The sequence below is a fragment of the Desmodus rotundus genome, chromosome 12 (genome assembly GCF_022682495.2).
Source record: "Desmodus rotundus isolate HL8 chromosome 12, HLdesRot8A.1, whole genome shotgun sequence".
In the NCBI taxonomy this organism is placed as follows: Eukaryota; Metazoa; Chordata; class Mammalia; order Chiroptera; family Phyllostomidae; genus Desmodus; species Desmodus rotundus.
Window position 1 is genome coordinate 75,973,811 of NC_071398.1, and position 13,616 is coordinate 75,987,426.

Genomic DNA, 13,616 nt, shown 5'->3' on the forward strand with positions numbered 1-13,616 from the left:
ACTCACATTGCATTAATAATTCAAAAGAGTAGATAATCCACCAAACATGTTTGTATTTGATGCTGAAATGAAATATGTAATGTTTCTTGCTGTTGGTATTACTCCTTAATCATGTTTGCCTCAGCTTAAAGTTAACAGTGATTTTATTTTTCTCAAATTCCCTCACTGTATGAAAGCAGAGGGAGGTAAGAATAAAGGGAATGCAGAGCAGTTCAAATACAGTTTGGGAACAAAATTAAGAGACCAAGCACCCATAAGTAGATGAGTGGATGAAACTACTATGGGATATTTACACCATGGAATACTACTCAGCTGTAAAAAAGAAAATTTTACCCTTTGGAATAGTATGGATGGACTTGGACAACATTGTGCTAAGTGAAATAAGCCAGTCAGAGAAAGAAAAATACTGTATGATATCACTCATATGTGGAATCTAATGAAAAAACTGAACAAAGAAAATGGAACAGACTCATAGATGGAAAGCAGAATGACAGCTAGTGGGAAAGGAGGCTAGAAGGTGGAGGGATTGAGCAAAAAAGAAAAAAGAATCATGGACATGGGCAACAATGTGGTGATTGCTGGGGGGAAGTGGGTATAAGAGGACTAAGTGGTAATGGAAAAAGACAATAAAAATTAAATTAAAAAAAAGAAACCCATAAGTTTTAAAATGTTGAGAGTTTATTTTCATTTGTTTTCAGAAAATTTTTATTTCTTCATTGAAGAAATTTCTAAGAATTTCTTCCCATTCTTAGCCCATTCATTGTTTGATAGCATACTATTCAATCTCTGAATTTGAATGTTTTTGAGTTTCTTCCTTGAGGTTGGTTTCTAGTTTCAGTCCCAGTGGTCACATAAAATTCTTGATATTATATCAATTTTCTTGAATTTGTTGAGGCTTGTTTTGTGTCCTAGCATGTCATCTGTTAAAATGTTCATGTGCATTTGAAAATCATGTGTATTTTCTTTCCTTGGGATGAAAGGCTCTCTATGTATCAGTTTAGTCCATTTCATCTAGGACATTGTTCAATGTCGCGATATCTTTGTTAATATATATTTTTAATTTTTATTTATTTATTTATTTAATTTTTTAAAGATGAATCATTCATTTTTTTAAGTGCATTTCTCTGCCTTTTCCCCCCTCCTCTCATTCCCACCCCAGCCATCCCCACCTCCCTCTCCTGATTCCAACTCCCTTTGGTTTTGTCAATGTGTCCTTCAAAATTCCTGAATAAACCTTCATCCTTTCCCCCACATTATGCTTTCCCATCTCCCCTCTGGTTACTGTCCTTTTGTTCTTAATTTCAATGTCTCTGGTTATATTTTGCTTGCTTATTTGTTTTCTTGATTAAATTCCACTTATAGGTGAGATCATATGGTATTTGTCTTTCATCACCTGGCTTATTTCACTTAGCATAATGCTCTCCAGTTCCATTCCTGCTGTGGCAAAGGGTAGGAGCTCCTTCTTTCCTTCTGCTATGTAGTATTCCATTGCATAAATATACCATACTTTTTAGATTCATTCATTTATTGATGGGCACTTAGGTTGCTTCGAGCACTTGGCTGTTGTAAATTGTGCTGCTATGAACACTGGGGTGCACAGGTTCTTTTGGATTGGTGTTTCAGGGTTCTTAGGATATAATCCTACCAGTGGAATTTCCGGGTCAAAAGGCAGTTCCATTTTTAGTTTTATGAGAAAATTCTATACTGTTTTTCATAATGACTGTACCAGTCTACAATCTACCCAATAGTGCACTAGGGATCCCTTTTCTCCACATCCTCTCCAACACTTGTTATTTGTTTTGTGTATGATGTCCATTCAGACTGGTGTGAAGTGGTATCTCATTGTGGATTTAATTTGCATCTCTCTGATGGCTAGTGATGCTGAGCATCTTTTCATATGTCTCTGGGCCCTCTGTATGTCCTCCTTGGAGAAGTGTCTGTTGAAGTCCTTTACCTATTTTTTAATTGGTTTTTTGTCTTCCTAGAGTGGAATCATGTGAGTTCTTTATATATTTTGGAGATCAGGCCCTTGTCTGAGGTATCATTAGCAAATGTGATGTTTTCCGATACACTTGGTTCTCTTTTCATTTTAATGCTGTTTTCTTTAGCCATGCAGGAGCTTTTTGTTTTTATGAGGTCCCATTTGTTTATTCTTTCCTTTATGTTCCTTGCTTTAGAGGTTGTGTCTGTGAGGATGTTGCAGTGTGGAATGTCTGAGATTTTCCTGCCAATATTTTCCTCTGGGACTTTTATAGTGTAGTGACTTATATTTAAGTCTTTTATCCATCTTGAATTTATTTTTGTGATCAATGGTGTAAGTTGGTGATCAAGTTTCAGTTTTTTACATGTAGCTGTCCAGCTCTCCCAACACCATTTATTGAAGAGGGTGTGTTTACTCCATTTTATGCTGCTGGCCCCTTTGTCGAATATTAATTGACCATAGAGGCTTGAGTTTATTTCTGGGCTCTCTATTCTGTTCCATTGATCTATGTGTCTGTTATTATGCCAGAATAAGGCTGTTTTGATTACAGTGTCCTAGTAATACAGTTTGATATCAGGTATTGTGATCCCTCCTGCTTTGTTCTTCTTTCTCAAAATTGCTGCAGCTATTTGGGGTTGTTTATGGTTCCATATAAATTTCTGAAATGTTTCTTCCATATCTGTGAAATATGCTATTGGTACTTTAATAGGTATTGCATTGAACCTATAAATTGCTTTGAGTAATATGGGTGTTTTGATGATGTTAATTTTACCAATGCATGAACACAGTATATGCTTCCATTTGTTTGTGGCTTCCTTAATTTTTTTCTTCACTGTTGTATAGTTTTCTGAGTACCGGCCTTTTACATCCTTGATTAGGTTTATTCCTAGGTACTTTATTTTTCTTGTTGCTATATCAAATGGAATATTTTTCCTGATTTTTTCAGATACTTCATTGTTGGTGTACAGAAATGCTTTTGATTTATGAATATTGACTTTATTTCCCACTGTTGTGCCCAATTTATTCATTTGGTTGAGTAGATTTTTGTGAAGTATATGTGATTTTCTGTCTATACTGTCATGTCATCTGCAAACGATGACAGTTTTGCTTCTTCCTTTCCCATTTGGTATTCCCACTTTGCTGAGTGTTTTAACCATAAGTGGGTGCTGTGGTGCTGTACCTTACCAAATGCTTTTTCTGCTTCTATTGATATGATCATGTAATTTTTGTAATTCCTTTTATTTATGTGATGTATTAGGTTTATTGATTTGCAAATATTGTGCCATCCTTGCATCCCTGGGATGAATCCCACTTGATCATGGTGTGTGATATTTTCAATGTATTGCTGGATGCAGTTTGCCAATATTTTGTTGAGGATTTTAGTGTCTATGTTCATCAGTGATATTGGCCTGAAGTTTTCTTTCTGTGTTATGTCTTTATCTGGTTTGGGGATTAGGATGATGCTGGCTTCATAAAAAGAGTTTGGGTGTCTTCCATCTTCTTGGATTCTTTGGAATAATCTGTGAAGGATAGGGGTTAGCTCCTCCTTAAATGCTTTGTAGAATTCTCCTGTGAAACTCTCCTGTCGAGGGCTTTTGTGTGCCATGAGTTTTTCGATTACTGTTTCAATTTTTTCAGCTGATATTGGTCTGTTCAGGCTTTCTGCTTCTTCTTCATTGAGTTTGGAACATTATATTTTTCTAGAAATTTGTCCATTTCATCTAGGTTTTCACATTTCTTGGCATATAGTTCTTCATAGTAATTTTTCATAATCCTTTGTATTTCTGTGGTATCAGTTGTAATCTCTCCTCTTTCATTTCTGGATGTATTACTTGGGTCCTCTCTCTTTTTATCTTGATGAGCTTGCTTAAAGGCCTTTCGATTTTGTTTATCTTTCCAAAGAACCAGCTCCTGGACAGCTTGTCAATTTTGGGTGGGGGGTTGTGTTTGTGTGTGTGTGTGTGTGTATAAAATTTTAATTTTATTTATTTTTTAATTAATTTATTTATTTTTATTCAGTTACAATTTTCTGCATTTTCTCCCCATCCCTCCCCCCACCCCAGCCAGTCCCACCTCCCTCCCCCACTTCTACCCTCCCCCTTGATTTTATCCTTGTGTCCTTTATAGTAGCTCCTATAGACCCCTCTCCCCACTATCCCATCCCCACTCTGGCTATTGTTACAATGTTCTTAACTTCAATGTCTCTGGTTATATTTTGTTTGCTTTTTTCAATTTTATTTATGTTTTCAATGAACCAGCTCCTTTTAGAGTCTATGTCATTTAATTTTTGCTCTGATGTTGGTTATTTGCTTCCTTCTACTTGCTCTGGGCTATCTCTTTTTTTCCTGGAATTCTTGTAGGTGTAGGGTTGGGTTGTTTATTTGAAATGTTTCTATCTTTTTTAGGTAGGCCTGTATTGCTTTGAACTTCCCTCTCAGGACTGCCTTTGCTGTGTCCCATAAGTTTTGGATTGGTGTGAGTTCATTTTCATTTGTTTCCAGAAACTTTTTGATTTCTTCCTTGATCTCATTCTTCACCCATTCACTGTTTAATAGCATGGTATTCAATTTCCATGAGTTTGAGTGCGTTTGAGTTTTTTTCCTTAAGGTTGGTTTTTATTTTTAGTCGCTGTTGGTCAGAGAAAATGTTTGATATGATTCCAATTTTCTTGAATTTGTTTTCTTGTTTTATGTCTATCATGTCATCTGTCTTCAAAAATGTTCCATGTGTATGTGGAAAGAATGTGTCTTTTGCTTCTTTGGGATAAAAGGCTCTCTATATGTCAGTTAAGTCCATTTGATCTAGGATATTGTTCAGTGCAGCAATATCTTTGTTCTTATTTTATTTGAAAGATCTATCGATTTTTGACAGTGGAGTGTTAAAATCTACTACTTATAATAATGTTGCTGTCTTTATATTTCTTGAACTCCTCCAAGATTTTCTTTATGCATTTGGGTGTTCCTATGTTGGGTGCATGTATGTTTATAATGTTTATGTCTTCTTGATGTATTCTTCCCTTGAGTATTATGAAGTGTCCTTTTGGGTCTCTTTTTATGGCCCTTGTTTTTTAGTCTGATATGAGTATTGCTACCCAAGCTTTTCTTTCCTGTCCATTTGCTTGGAATATTTGTTCCCAACCTTCACTTTCAGTCTGTTTAGGACTTTTGTTTTGAGGTGGGACTCTTGTAGGCAGCATATGTGTGGGTCATGATTTCTTATCCATTCAGCTATTCTATGCCTTTTGTTTAGAGATTTAATCCTTTTATGTGTAAGGTTATTATTGATAGGTATTTGTCCATTTCCCCTGCATTTTACCTGTGTTCCTCTCTCTTTCACTCCTTTCCTTTGTCTTCTCTTAGTAATGTCTTTAGTAAATCTTGTAGTGCTGATTTGGTGGATATGTACTCTTTCAGCATTCTTTTATCTGGGAACATGCTTATTTTGCCTTCCATTTTAATTGAGAGCCTTGCTGGGGATAATAACTATTGTGTAGGCCTTTGTTTTTCATTATTTGGTATATCTCTTGCAATTCTTTTCTGGGTTGGATTTTTTCTGTTGAGAAATCAGCTGTTATCCTTATCATAGACCTTATGTTTGTTACTTCCTGTTTCCCCCTTGTTTGTTTAAGATTCTTTGTCTTTAATACTTGGCATTTTAATAATGATATGTCCTGGCATTAACCTCTTTGGGTTTATCTTGATTGGGACTCTCTGTGCTGCTTCACTTGAATGGTTTTTTTTTTTCTCTCTCTGGTTTTGAAAAGTTTTCTGTCATTATTTTTCGGAACAGGTTTTCTATCCCTTGTTCCTATTCTTCTCCTTCCGGTATTCCTATGATTCAAGTGTTGTTGAATTTCATGTTATCTTGAAGTTCCCTTAAGCTATCTTCATATTTTTTTAGTCTTTTTTAGTGCAGCTGCTCTACCTTAGTGTTTCTTTCCACCTTGTTTTCCAGCTCACTAATTCAGTCCTCTGCTTCATCCAGCCTGTTTGTAATTCCTTCTAGTGTGTATTTTATTTCTAAGATTTTATTTTTCATTTCTTCCTGTTTTTTCTTCATTGTTTCGATTTCCTTTTTCATACTCTTGTAGTTCTCACTCAGTTCCTTGTAGTTGTCTGTGAGTTCCTTGAGCATCTTCAAACCATTATTTTGAATTCCATATGTGATAGTTTGCTTACCTCCATTTCATTTAGCACTTTTAGTGGGGATTCTTCCATTCCTTTTCATTGCAGGTTCTTTTTTTTGTCTCCCCATTTTAGGTGACTATTTGTTTCTGCACTTCCTGATGTTTTGCTTTGCTAGCTAAGTCTTTGTAGGGTGAACTTCTATGACAGAAATTCTATGGGATTCAGTGATGTGGTCTCTTTGATCTCCTTGCCTGGATGTTCTAGGGTTGACCTTTCTTCTGTTTGTGTGGGCTCTCTTGTTGTACTTGGGTTTGTACCTTTTGGTGGTTCCTCTGTTGGTGGTTTCACTACTCCAGCAGGTATACTGATGTTAGCAGCTGCCACCTATTCTTGTTTGTGATCAGTGGTAGTGGGTAAGAAAAATCGATTAAGACAGTGGGAGAATATTCTATGGGATTTAAAGTACCAGCAAGTAGAGAAGAGATAGGAGATTCTTTGGATAAGTATAGTGTTAACTGTGATATTTCACCCAACTAGCCACTTCTTATAAAAGGTGAAGGAGAGATAAGACTCTTGTTAGAGGAGAGGAAGATTGTGAGCTGAATCCAGAAAACAGAGTGCTTGTTCAAGGTTAGATGATGAGATATAGTGGGAGTGAAGGATAGAAAGTAGACTTATTGTGAGAAAGAACAGAGTTAACCACAACAATAATAATGATCAGGAATAAAGTGAAGTGGACTAACATCAGGAGTTTTACTGTATAGTATGTAGAACTGTATGGAACAACAATTGTTTACAATAGTGCTGGAACAACAATAATAGGATAAGAAATACATGATTTGGATAACAAGAATAGAAATTACATGATCAATAGTAGTGTGTTATTGGAACAGGAGTGAAGTGAAAGAAGGAAAATTAAAATACAATGTGAAAGACAGAATAAGGAAAACCTGTCAAACCACACAATTAAACAGAGGAATAAAATGAAGAAAACTAAACAGAAAGAAGAGAAATTAAAAAATACTAATAAAAGAAAAGACGTAAAAGTAATGAAAAATAGTAATATAAATAAGCAATAAAATGCAAGTTCTAGGGGATAGCAGAGTGAAATTTGTCTCTCAGTTTTGGGGATTAGCCTTGTGCTCCCACCTTGGATCTGTCTCTGGACCTTCACAACTCCATGTCTTATTGTCTCACTTGGGGGAAGAAAAAAAGAAAGAAGAGAGAGAGGAAAGAAAGAAAATAAGCCTCCTGCTGACATTAAACCAATTGATGGAGTTCTGCTGGTCTTCCTGGATGCCACAGAAAGAGGGGAGCTGGGCTTTGCTTTTCTCCAGTCCTATGGCTTTGTAAGGATGGGGGCCAGGTCTGGACTGCAATATTCACAGTTCTGTAGCCTCCACCCCAGGTCCTCTGTGAGATGCTCGGCACCCTGAGGCCTGTGCCTTTAATTCACCAGTTGCACCAAGTTCTGTGTATTGCACCTCATCTTTGCTCTTTGTGAGCCCACCATGGCCAGAGCACACTGCCAGGCAAGCAGTACCAGTCAGCCTCCAGGCACAGTGCCACTCAGCCTCTGGGCCAGCAGCACCTGTCAAGTTCGGGCTCACAGCTCAAATCAGTTTTCAGGTGAATGGTGCCAGGAGCAGCCAGAATCCGCCACAGGCGAGCATCACCAGTCAGCCTCCAGGCAAGCTGCATGACTTAACTGCCAGGCTAGCTGCCCAAGTCTGGTTCAGGCAAGCAGCTCGATTAAGCTTCAGGGTGAGCCGGGTGAACCGCTGCCTGGCAAGCTATAGGAGTGAAGTGCTGGTGCGGCTTGAATCTGCTGTCAGGCCAGCTGACCAAAGGAAGTATGGGTGCACAACTCAAATCACCCTTGGGGCTGTGAGCCTTTTTTTTTTTTTTTTTTTTTTTTTTTTTTTTGAGTTAAAGCCTCTTGTTTAAGCCTGCTGTTCTTAACAGGTGCACAGCTTTTCACAAAGCCCAACTTTCTAACAAGTCTGGGGACTATCCGGGTCATTGTCTGACAAAGCCCAACTCTTCTCCCTTCTCCAAGTGTCACCTGCTCCTCAATTTCTCTGATAATGACCTAGCTGGCATCCGCAGTCCCAGAGGGTGTACACCTCTCTATGTGTCTGCCCCTTCATCTCTATTCCCCCCAGAGACTTCAAGCATCCAGGTCTCTCCTGGTCTCAGGTTGCCCTACTGGCTCTGGTAGGGATGGGAGCTGGTAATCTAACTCTCCTCCCAGTATCCTGCAGCAGGCACCGGCTGGGGGACCACAGCAGCTTATGTCCCTGCACAGATCCCCAGGACCTTGGAGTCACAATGCAATCACCTCACCTTCTGTTTTTCAATGTCCTCTACAATTTTTGGTTTCCAAACTTCATATAATCTGGGGTTCCGTTGGCTGTTCACTCTGTTCCTCAGAAGATTGGCTAGGTGTTCCAGCTGGGCACAGGGACAACTGGGCTCTGCTCCCACCAACCTTGCTGCCATCTTCAGAAGCTCTTTGATATTTTGTTTGAAAATCTATCCATTTTGACAGTGGGGTTTTAAAATCGCTTACTATATAATAGTGTTGCTGTCTATATCTTTCTTGAAGTCCTCCAAGATTTTCCTTATGTATTTGAGTGCTCCCATGTTGGGTGCCTATATGTTTATGTTTATGTCTTCTTGATGGATTCTTCCCTTGAGTATTATGAAGTGTCCTTCTGGGTCTCTTTTTATGGCCCGTGGTTTGAAGTTTATTTTGTCCAACATGGGTATTGCTACAAATTCAAGGTGGATAAAAGACTTAAATATAAGTCATGACATCATAAAAGTCCTATAGGAGAATATAGGGAGGAAAGTCTCAGATATTCCATGCAGCAATATTTTCATCGATATGTCCTCTAGAGCAATGGACATAAAGGAAAGAATAAACAAATGGGATCTCATAAAAATAAAAAGCTTCTGCATGGTTAAGTAAACAGCATTAAAATGAAAAGAGAACTAACTGTATGGGAAAAAATGTTTGCCAATGATACCTCAGATAAGGGTTTGATCTCCAAAATAAATGATGAACTCACACGACTGCACTCCCGGAAGACAAACCACCCAATGAAAAAAATGGGCAAAGGACTTCGATAGACACTTCTCCAAGGATGGCATACAAAGCATCCAGAGACATATATGAAAAGATGCTCAGCATTACTAGCCATCAGAGAGGTGCAAATTAAATCCACAATGAGATACCACTTCACACTGGTCAGAATAGCCATCATAAACAAATCAACAAACAACAAGTATTGGAGAGGACGTGGCAAAAAGTGAACCCTAGTACACTCTTGGCTGGATTGTAGACTGGTGCAACCACTATGGAAACAGTACAGAATTTTCTCAGAAAACAAAAAATGGAACTGCCTTTTGACCCAGCAATTCCACTGCTGAGATTATACGCTAAGAACCCTGAAACTCCAATCCAAAAGAACATTTACACAGTGGGATACTAAGCATCAGAAGGAAATAAGGAGCTCCTGAACCCTTTGCAACAGTTTGGATGGAACTGAAGAGCATATGCTAAGTGAAATAAGCCAGGTGGTGAGGGCCAAATACCATATGATCTCATCTATAACTGGAGCCTAATCAACAAACAAATGAGCAAAATATAATCAGAGACATTGAAATTAAGAACAAATGGACAGTAACCAGAGTGGAGGTGGGAGGGGATAATGGGGGGGAAAGGGGCAGGGTTTTCAGCAACATGTACAAAGGACATATGGACAAAATAAAGAAGGGTAGGATCAAGGGTAGGGAGTGGGGGTGGCTGGGTTGTGGGTGGAGTGGTGGAAGTAAAATGGAGACAACTGTACTTGAACAACAATTAAATTTTTTTTTAAAAAGAAACAAAAAAAGAAGCCATATATGTCTGTTCTAGATAGTTCATAGAATGAGTGATGCTCATTCTTAATGAGACAGCTGGACATTTACAGCTTAATCAACCTATGAGATCATTGTCATTATTATTTTATTCTGTGTATCTAATATGATACTGAACTGGATACTAAACTGGGAATGTTATGTATCACCTGCCATGGTTTTATTACTAATTAATTCTTCCTTTGTTATAAAAAATGAAATTGGCAAGAACCATATGATTTCACTCATTTGTGGTATAAAACTGAAAGCAACAATGTCTCTGAGAAGTGGGGATGGCTGGGGTGGGGATAAATGGATAAAACTATACCTGAACAACAATAAAATATGAAAAAAAAATGAAAATAATATATAAAACTCATAGATACATTGTGTAAATGTTCCATAGTTTTTTAATCCATTCATTTGCTAATAGGCACTTAGGTTGCTTCCAGTACTTGGCTATTGTAAATTGTGCTGCTATGAACATTGGGGTGCATAGGTTCTTTTGGGTTGGTGTTTCAGGGTTCTTAGGGTATAATCCCAGCAGCTAGATCAAAGGGCACTTCCATTTTTAGTTTTCTGAGGAAATTCCATACTGTTTTCCACAGTGTGCCTCACTAGTCTGCATTCCCACCAACAAGGTACTAGGGTTCCCTTTTCTCCACATCCTCTACAACTATTGTTTGTTGATTTGTTTATGTTGGCCACCCTGACTGGTGTGAGATGGTACCTCATTGTGGTTTTAATTTGCATCTCTCTGGTGAGTAGTGATGCGGAGCATCTTTTCATATGCCTCCAAGCCCTCTGTATGTCTTCCTTGGAGAAGTGTCTGTTCAAGTCTTTTGCCCATTTTTTAATTGGGTTGTTTGTCTTCCTGGAGTGGAGTTGTGTGATTTCTTTATGTATTTTCGAGATCAGGCCTTTGTCTGAGTATCATTGGCAAGTATGTTTTCCCATACTATTGGTTCTCTTTTTATTTTAATGCTGTTTTCTTTCACCATGCAGAAGCTTTTTATTTTTTTTTATTTTTTTTTATTGTTATGCAATTACAGTTGTATGCCTTTTCTCCCCATCCCTCTACCCCACCCCAGAAGCTTTTTATTTTGATGATATAAAATAAATAAAAACAAAAGTTGCCCCCCAAAAAACCCCTCATAAATACAGACAATACTATAGTGGTTACCAGAAGGAAGGGGGGTTAGGGTGTAGAATGGTAAAGGCAGCCAAATAAATATATGGTAATCTTTTTAGAAGCCAGAAAGCCAGAGGGGAATAGCAAGAAATATTCTAGGTAATGAAAAGCAAAAGCCTGCAATCAACTACTCTACCCAGGAAAGCTCCCATGTAAAATGGAAGGCGAAATAAGGAGTTTCCGAGACAAAAAAAAAAAAAAAAAGTAGAAGAATACATCTCCACCAAACCAGCATTGCAAGAGATACTAGAGGGACTACTTTGAGAAGATGAAGAGAGGGGGGTGGAAGACAGGAACAAAGTGGAAAATAGCAAAAATAAGTTCCTATATATAATAACCTTAAATGTAAATGGATTAAATGCTTCAATTAAAAGACTTAAGGTAGCTGAAGTATAAGATAAAAAAAAAAAAGAAAAGAAAACATGACCTATGTATATGCTGCCAAGAGGAGACTTACCTCGCAACAAAAGATCTACACAGACTAAAAGTGAAGGGAAAGAATAAAAATATTCCAAGAAAATGGACATGAAATAAAAGCTGAGGTAGCAATATTTATATCAGACAAAACAGATTTCAAACAGGGCCAAAAAAAGAAACAAAGTAAGACACTGCATAATACTGAAGGAAATAATCCATCAAGTAGATATAACCTCTGTAAACATATATGCACTCAAAAGAGGAGCACCTAAATATGTAAGGAAAATCTTGAGGACTTCAACAAAGATATCAACAGCAACACACTCATATATAGGGATTTTAACATTCCATTGTCAACAATGGATAGATGTTCCAAGCAAAGAATCAAGAAGAATACTGTGGCATTGAACAACACTCTAGATCAAGTGGATTTAATTGGTATACACAGAAATTTTCACCCTAAAGAATCAAAATATGCATTCTTTTTAAAAGCACACAGAACATTTTCAAAGATAGACCACATGGCAGGACATTAAAAAAAAAAAAAAACCCTCAACAAATTCAAGAAAATTGAAATCATGTCAAGCACCTTCTCAGATCACAATGGCTTGAAACTAGAAACCAACTTCAAAGAAAAAAACTCAAAACATTCAAATTCATGGAGACTGAATAACATGCTATTAAATAATGATTGGGTTAACAATGAAATATAGGAAGAAATCAAAAAGTTTCTGGAAATAAAGAAAATTAACACACAACAGTCCAAAAACTATGGGAGAAAGTGAAGGCAGTTTTGAGAGGAAAATTCATAACAATATAGGCCTCTCTAAAAAAGAAAAAATTCAAATAAATATAACCTGCATCTACAAGAACTAGAGGAAGAACAACAAACAAAGCCTAGAGCGTGTGTAGAAGGAAGGAAGTAATAACGCAGCAGAATTAAATAACATAGAGACTAAAAGAATAATTCAAAGATAAGAAAAACAAAATTGACAAGCCTTTAACCAAAATTATCAAGAAAAAAAGAAAGAGGACTCAATAAAATCAGAAAAGAAAGAGAATAAATTAAAACTGATACCACGGAAATACAAAGGATTATAAGAAATTACTATGAATAACAAAATGCCAAGAAATTTGACACCCTGGGCAAACTGGATAAATTTCTAGCAGCATATATCTTACAAACCTAAATGAAGAAGCAGAATGTCTGAATAGACTGTATAGTGAACAAAGCAGTAATCAAAGAACTCCTGGCACACAAATCCTTGGACCAGGTGGCTTCACAGGTGAATTTTACCAAACAATTGGGGAATCACTAACTCCTATCCTTCTCAAACTATTCCAAAAAATTCAAGAAGAGAGAAGACTCCCAAGCTCTTTTTATGAAGCTGGTATTGTCCTAATTCCCAAACCAGAAAAAGACACAAGAGAGAAAACTACAGGCCAATATTGCTGATGAACATAGATGCTAAAACACTCAACAAAATATTGGCAAACCAGATCCAGCAATACACTGAAAAGGTTACACAAGATCAAGTGGGATTCATCCCAGGGATGCAAGGATGGTATAAAAATGCTTTCAAATCAATAAACATAATACACCACATAAACAAAATGGAAGATAAATATTGCATGATCATATCAACACATGCTGAAAAAAACATTTGATAAAGTAGAGCATCCATTTATGATGAAAAAACCTCAGCAAAGTGGGAGTAGAAGGAGCATACCTATACGTAATAAAGGCTGTACAGAATGGAATGCTATGCTGCAGAAAGAAAGAAGGAACTCCTACATCTCATAACAGTATGGATGGAACTGGAGAGTATTATTAGAAGTGAAATAATCTAGGTGGCCAAAGACAAATGCCATATGATCTCACCTATAAGAGCAACATAATTAACAAAATAAATAAATGATCAAAATAGAACCAGCATAGAGACAAGGAACAGACTGAAAGTGACCAGATGGGAGGGGGGATGGTTATATTGAGGAA

General features: G+C 37.2%; 1 protein-coding gene across 2 annotated transcripts in view; it reads left to right on the top strand.

Annotated features, from left to right (window-relative positions):
* Positions 1 to 13,616, top strand: part of SPTA1 (spectrin alpha, erythrocytic 1) — a 158,040-nt gene that overhangs the window by 97,888 nt on the left and 46,536 nt on the right. The window lies entirely within an intron of this gene.